General features: G+C 38.7%; 1 long non-coding RNA gene across 1 annotated transcript; it reads left to right on the top strand.

The window, feature by feature from the left end:
• The first annotated feature begins 1,047 nt into the window (after positions 1 to 1,047).
• Positions 1,048 to 3,733, top strand: LOC115534777 (uncharacterized). The gene is made up of 2 exons (XR_003974372.1): positions 1,048 to 1,743; positions 1,867 to 3,733. It is a non-coding gene; the product is annotated as an uncharacterized LOC115534777 (long non-coding RNA).
• Positions 3,734 to 7,241: the final 3,508 nt, after the last annotated feature.

Here is a 7,241-nt window from a genome sequence, read left to right as displayed (position 1 = left end):
GGCTGACATTTACCTAACTTGTTTTCCCTCGCTCTAACCATGGATGCCTGTTTTTAAATTCCCTAGCCTGACACCCAGTCTGAAAGGCTGACCAGGGGGTTCTCATCTAAAAGTAACGAGGAGATATAAAGTGGGATTAAAACATTGTCTTCTGTTGACTACTTATTATGTGGTTTACACATTAATATGTGAGGACTGGACACACGCACACGCACACGCACGCACACACACGCACACACACGCACACACACGCGAGAAGGAGGGTCTCGGCCCGCCATCTTACGTGCAGAGATGCAGGGGCAGCTTCGTGCTTCGTAGAGACAGGGCAGAGCGCGAGCGCGCAGGGGGAATTTTATGAATGTGTGAATGTAGGAGATAACTTCCCCTGCTTAGAGTATTTTATTGCAGTTATACCCAACCGATATTTGCGAAAAATAAACACAGAAGTGAAAGATCTGTCACAAGACGATTGATACGTATCCGTGCATATTTTTAAGTGGGTATATGCAAATCCTGGTGCGTTCCTAGTGGGTATACGGCGTATACCTGCGTATCACGTAGACTACACCACTGCATGAGCACCGTTTGGGTCGGACTCCGAGTGCTGGCCATCTGACAAATAAAATAGTTTAAACGTTGGTAATGCTTTATATTAAGGTCCTTGTAATAAGCCTTTGTTAATAGGTAATAATACACTTATTATATGCTTATTAACATTCATTGGTGTTAATAAGACTATCTATAAGTGTTAATAATAACATAATAAACATGTTTATTGTGAGATTATAAGAATTGTATAAGCACTTAAGAAACGTGTTAATTATTTATTGACTTCTTAATGATATTAATAATAGTCTTTCTTATAATTGTTAATAAAAAAGAAAATCCTTTATTACATTGCAAATTATCCATTTTGCAGGTACGGGATCTAAAGCGGGAACAAGTCTGCAGATGTTAAGCGAGTGTGATCTGTTTTGTGCCTCATATAATATATCGTAAAGGCTTTTATTTTGAAGGTAATTTAAAACTGGAAGTTCTGTTTATGCAAGTTGACGTTGAAGTGTTTGACGAACGTTTGGAGAACATGTTGGAATCGTCAGCACGAGCACCCCAGACCATCAACTGACCTTTAATAATAATAATAGATCCGTTTTTTATAGCGCTTTTCTAAATAAAGAGGTCCATGCAGACAGACAAAAGACAGGAACAAGCACAGAAAACCCGGATAAGAGGAAGAGGTCTGAACTGTAGGAGGACTCTGGTAAGTTTAAGAATGTAATGCTATAGTAACAGTACCTGGTTCTAGCTACCAATTTTTTTTGGGTTACATTACTTTCTTTCAGAGGCTTTGGCGTGCTACATTTGAGCTAACGTTTAGCTTATGCTTTCATATTGTAGCGGCGGCTAAGAAGTACACAGTCAGGCTTAAGTCAACTGTAGCTCTGAGTCCCATACACCGCACGACTGCAGGCTACTTTTATTCAACACCAACAACGTATAAGGAAACAGCACACCCAACGAACAAACATGTCATAGTCAGTGACGGTGGCGGCAACGATAAACACACATGTTAACATTAAGCAACACACAACTACGCACAACCAAATAACACCCCGAACCCATTAACCCCACTTAACCTAAACGACAAAACAAGGACGTCAAAAGCCCCTTTTGTCAACTGACAACACTAATTCCCAGGATCCCCTGAGTGACCCTGGAGGAGTCGCCACAATATGAAACTAGGTAAAAAATGTAATTCTAACAGTTGTGTCATGAATCCATGTCTTAACGGCTTAATGCTTATTGTTACCTGTCTGCTAACTGTCTATTGTGGTCAATGTTCACTGTGTTTCTTTAACATGAAAGACCAGCCAAAAGAATACTCAACCATCCCCTGAGGCCATGGAGAAGCTGGGCTCGGATCGTTTAGTCTGTTTTCTTAAATGTTGATGTTCAAGTATACGTTCTGAAGTTTTTAAAATTAAAGAAATATATTTCTTTCAAGAAAACTATATAAAAATGTGTTTTTGTGCTTCACTGGCATAACGTTGAATTTACAGTCTATTTATTTTTCATTTGACCTTTTATCAACATTGATAACATATAGTATTCATTAACTGTTAATAAGTGTATATTAAAGGACTTATTAACCAGAATAAGCATTGTTCCCGCTTTAGATCCCGTTCCTGCAAAATGCATAAGTAGCCTACCAGTTTAATAAAGGACTTATTAACCCCTAATAAGAATGGTTCCCGCTTTAGATCCTGTACCTGCAAAACGCATAATTGGCAGTTTAATAAAGGACTTATTAACCTTAATAAGCATAAACAATGCTTAGTAAAGGTTTAACAATGACATAATAGGTAAGTTAGTAAGACTCAATAAATGGGTTTGTAACGTGTTTATTAACAACTATAAGAAACTCATAAGACCATTGTTAATGTTATTAAGCAATCAATAAATAATTAACAAGTTTCTTATAAGGGCTTGTAAAAGTCTTATCTCACAATAAAGATGTTTATTATGTTATTATTAACACTTATTGACACTTATTTACACAAATTAAGGTTAATAAGCATATAATAAGGTCTTATTATCAAAACAGTCAAAACAACGGTAAAAAACCTGGGTGTGCAGTGAACTCTCTTTTAACTCCCACATCAAAGCCATCACAAAATCCTCCTACTAACACCTAAAACACATCTCGAAATATAAGAATTTCATGTCGCAAGATGACCTCGAAAAACTTATCCATGCCTTTGTTTCCAGTAGGTTGGACTATTGTAATGGTCTCCTTACAGGCCTGCCCAAGAAAACTATCAGACAGCTCCAGCTGATCCAAAATGCGGCAGCCAGAATCCTGATGAGGGCTAAAAGGACAGACCACATTACACCACTGCTTAAACACCTCCACTGGCTACCAGTTCAGTTCAGAATTGATTTTAAGATTTTATTATTGGTTTTTAAGTCTCTAAATGGAACTGGCCCTGTCTACCTCAAAGACCTATTGCAGCACTACACCCCTACCAGGTCTCTCAGATCCCAAGAAAGGGTCCTCCTGATCCCACCCATTACCAGAACAAAACAGGGAGAAGCTGCTTTTAGCTCATATGCTGTTAAAGTTTGGAACTGCTTACCTGAGTACACAAAAACTGCTCCAACAACAAGCTGTTTTAAAAGCAGGCTAAAGACACACCTCTTCTCCCTCGCCTATGCCTAGGTCTTTCCATCCCAACATTCCTTTAGAGCTCTCCCCTCACTCATCTATGCAAACACTTTTTCTGCTTTTAGGGATTTTATGTTTTCATGGTTTTTATGGTCTTATTATTAAACATTTTTGTTTCGCCTCAGCTTTTATTGAAATATACATCTAAAACTCTAACTTTGTACTATTTTCTTTTTTTTTAATGTACACTTTTAGAGTATAAATGCGCTTTCCTATTTTATTCATTTTTCATTTTTGCATGTGAAGCACTTTGAATTGCCCTGGTACGAAAATGTGCTATATAAAAAATTGTGCCTTGCCTTGCCTTATTATATATTAACTAAGGCTTATTACAAGGACCTTAATATTAAGCGTTACCAAAAAGTTTATAATGAACTATATGACTGTCAACGTAGTAATCTATGTATCACTGTTGGCGACTCTTCAGTAGTTTGCTACCAATATAAATTTGTTGGACTGAAAATAGATCATTTTAAGAAATAAAGGGACCGTTGTTTTTTCCCCTGATTTGTATTTCACCTTCAGACATCTTTTCATGACGTAGCATTCTCTTTACCCATATATTTTGATTAGGGTACTGTTGATACGGCGGGAAGGAGGGGGTTTACTGTCCTTCAGTAGATTGAAGAACATTTAGGAAAAGATGAACAGACAAGATCTATCTGTGTGATCAGACCATTGTAACTGTCACTCCTGACATCCCAAAGAAATCTTTTACAAATATAATTTGTCAAATCTCGTCTCCGCCATGAATGTAAACAATAGCATTGTATTGTTGAGGCGATACTTTAGACGAGAAATCGTCTGGCAAGTCACTTTTATTTTGTCTAAAATCTCCGTAGTGACCGCCGCACAGTGATTCTGATAAACCAAAGTGTTGCAGGCGCCCTTGCGCTGAATGACAACTAAAATGACAACTAATTAATTTTGATAAAAATCCGGATTCAGTAGCGCATCCAGAATTTTTTACCAGATGTGCTACTGAAGTCCGGAAAGACAGCTACGATGGTTTGATAACCAGAACATCTTTATTACAAACTTTATAACAACGCAAAATGTGTTTCATTATTAGCAATGGAATTGTCAAAACAATAACACTAAATTGCTTCTGTGTTGTTAACACAGGCCCCTCAGAATACTTACCAAGGCAATAATAGGACCACACAAAACGTGAGTGCAAAAGCTAACACTGTACGCAGAGGATGTTCGCAAAGCCTTTTAGCATCCAGTAATACATTTCCTTCCTATCCCACCACTTAATCCCTCAACCCTCCTTTTTTTTCTTCAGTTATCTTTCAAAAGTTTTTGGGTGGGATGTGAATGTCTGATAAATTAACAATATATGATAATATATGGTAAGTATAATGAATGATTCAATTCCTACATCAGGCCCAATATAAACCACTCAATAATCCTGCATATTTCAACATGTGATGTAGCACCACTGGGAGCTCGGCCATGGCAGTGTTGTCTCAGAGGAATAGCTCTCCAAACAGGAGGCTGGTAGGGCTGGCTCCTACAAGCTATCGCCTATGCATTTGAATACGCTTGTGGGCTCCAAAGAGAGAAAGAGGGCCAAGGACATGATGATGCTCGGTACAGTTTTAATGGATTTTGAAATAATATCTCATAATTCAGATTTTGGTCTCACAAATTCCTCTATGTATGTCTTATGTTTTTACTGCTTTTTATATCGTAATATATTAGGATAGGGTTGTTAATATTGGCTCTATTGAGATCTGAGCATCATGTGTTGGACGCTGTAATGCGCGGTCACTCGACGGGAAGCAGCAGCGCCGCCAGGGACGTCAAGTCCAGCCCAGAAGAACGGGAGCACAGCGGACTGTCACGGAGCATTAATACAACGGTTCTGATGTTTCAGTCATGAGCTGCACACAGGAGGCCATCCTGGCCCTGCAAACACAAGCCTGAAGGAAACTCGGAGGACGAGCAGGCAAACAGCGGCAATGTCGAGGTTGGGAAAAAACACAAGGCGGGTTAGAAACAGAGGACCCCCATGCAGATACAGGCCAAAATAAAATGAAGGGTGTCTGAGCATCAACCGGCTCTGAATGGACAATTCAGAGCCGGAAAATTCAGAGCCAATACAAGCAGTCGTCTTTTGCATTGCATGTATCATTGTCTATTATGTATTTACGAGGGTCATTTGGAAGTTATCAATGATTTACACTTTCTTGTTTCAATGGTCATTGTGGCATTTGCAGTGTTTGATGATTATTTGTTTCTGGTTTTAGTATGTTTTTCTATCGTCTGTAACACAAGGTGCTGACCAAATAAACCATTATTTATAAAACGAATCAGGTGGTAAAAGTTATGCTTTAGCAACATTTATGTATGTGAGTCATGTAAGTCATAATATTTATGGGTGGTTTTTCATTTTTGCAATGCTGGAAGGTTAACATAGATCGATAAGAAGTTCTGAACTCATAGAAAAGCCAGGCCTTAAGAGGCCCATTTGCTCTAGCTATGTGAGAAAGGCTACTATTAGACAAAGAGGTTGTGAGGCTCACTACAGGGACTGATGGCATGATACAAGGCAGTAACAACTAGTAACAATTTACAAGGCAGAATAACAACTTTGTGTAAGGGAGGGTTCCAGTCCAGCAATCAGGAGAGAGATCGAAGGAGGAGTTACCAGCAGTAGATTGTGTTTGTGATCCTGCAGGAGTAACCAGCAGTAGATTGTGTTTGTGATCCTGGAGGAGTAACCAGCAGTAGATTGTGTTTGTGATCCTGGAGGAGATTGTGTTTGTGATGTTGCGTAAGGTTTTCAACTGCAAAGAATAAATTATCTTAAACTTAGTTCACAGTGTGCTGTACCTGATTCAACCCTCTAGCGACATTCTCAGGAAGCAAATTAACAATATTGAACGCAATTCATTATATGCATATACAACGATTATAATCAGTAAGCTAGTTTCCAATTTCCTTTTTGCTTGTCATAGATGGGGAAATGTATTTGTTTGTTTAATAATGCCCATTTGTTCTTGAATGAGATTATCTTGAAGAGATTGGTCAACAGATGATTTCAATGGTTCATTGAATGGACATGAGGGCAGTCGGTGGTGCTCTTTTGTAGGCAATGTGAAGGTCCAACTTTAAAAGGACCTGGCCTACAGATTCCCCTCTTTCCTGTTCACAGATCACACGTTTAGTCGTACCATCGCTCTCTAGTGTACCACCTGTACATTTCTATAAAGTCTGTGTTTTTGCCTGAAGGAGTTCTGGATGTTGGATGGAGAAATTAGCATACTGACTTTCTAACGATCCCTCACCACTGTCTGAAAATCCTTGGAGGTCTGTTGGATCGGGGATGGGTGTATTTTATCGTTTATAATTTTTTTATTTAATGACTGTATGAACAACGTTGCTCATAGCCATGGAAATATACACAGTTTTCACAGTGGCATTCACCACCGAAGGAAGGCATATCCCTTATTCTTGAAACAATCTATAAGATTAATTTGAATGCAAAAAGGTACTTTCCTGATAACAAAAGACAATTATGTCCGGCAATCATTTTACACACACTTAAATGGAGTGCTAGCAGAGGCTGTAAAATGGACTCCATCTGCCAGGACCATCAGTCATCTTTATCACTGCTGGCTTTGCCTTTCACTTTTTGTACCATCAGTCCACAGAGGTACATATACACACCAAAGCTATATGAGCTCATCACATTTACCGTATCCATTTGAGTATTATCATTAAACGGCAACAGCTAAGTAAAGGATGAGCAAAACATTTATGGTCTGAAGTGTGCTGTTCTTCTGTCCAACCCTTTCTCTTTTGAAAGCCAAAGATCGAATAGGGGTACAATTGGCTGCAGGAAGGGATTATATGTAACTACTCTCTGGTTGCTTTCCAAAGTTATTGGCTCAGCGGTCAATGCATAGTAGTAACTGAAGTTACTACTTTGCATGGCAACACAATATGGCCGCAATTCTATAGTTCACCTTGTAATATACAGATTCATGACACAGTAACTAAGTGT

The sequence above is a fragment of the Gadus morhua genome, chromosome 21, assembly GCF_902167405.1.
Source record: "Gadus morhua chromosome 21, gadMor3.0, whole genome shotgun sequence".
Lineage (NCBI taxonomy): Eukaryota > Metazoa > Chordata > Actinopteri > Gadiformes > Gadidae > Gadus > Gadus morhua.
Note: the sequence above shows the minus strand (reverse complement) of the source record. Positions and strands in the feature narration are given on the sequence as shown.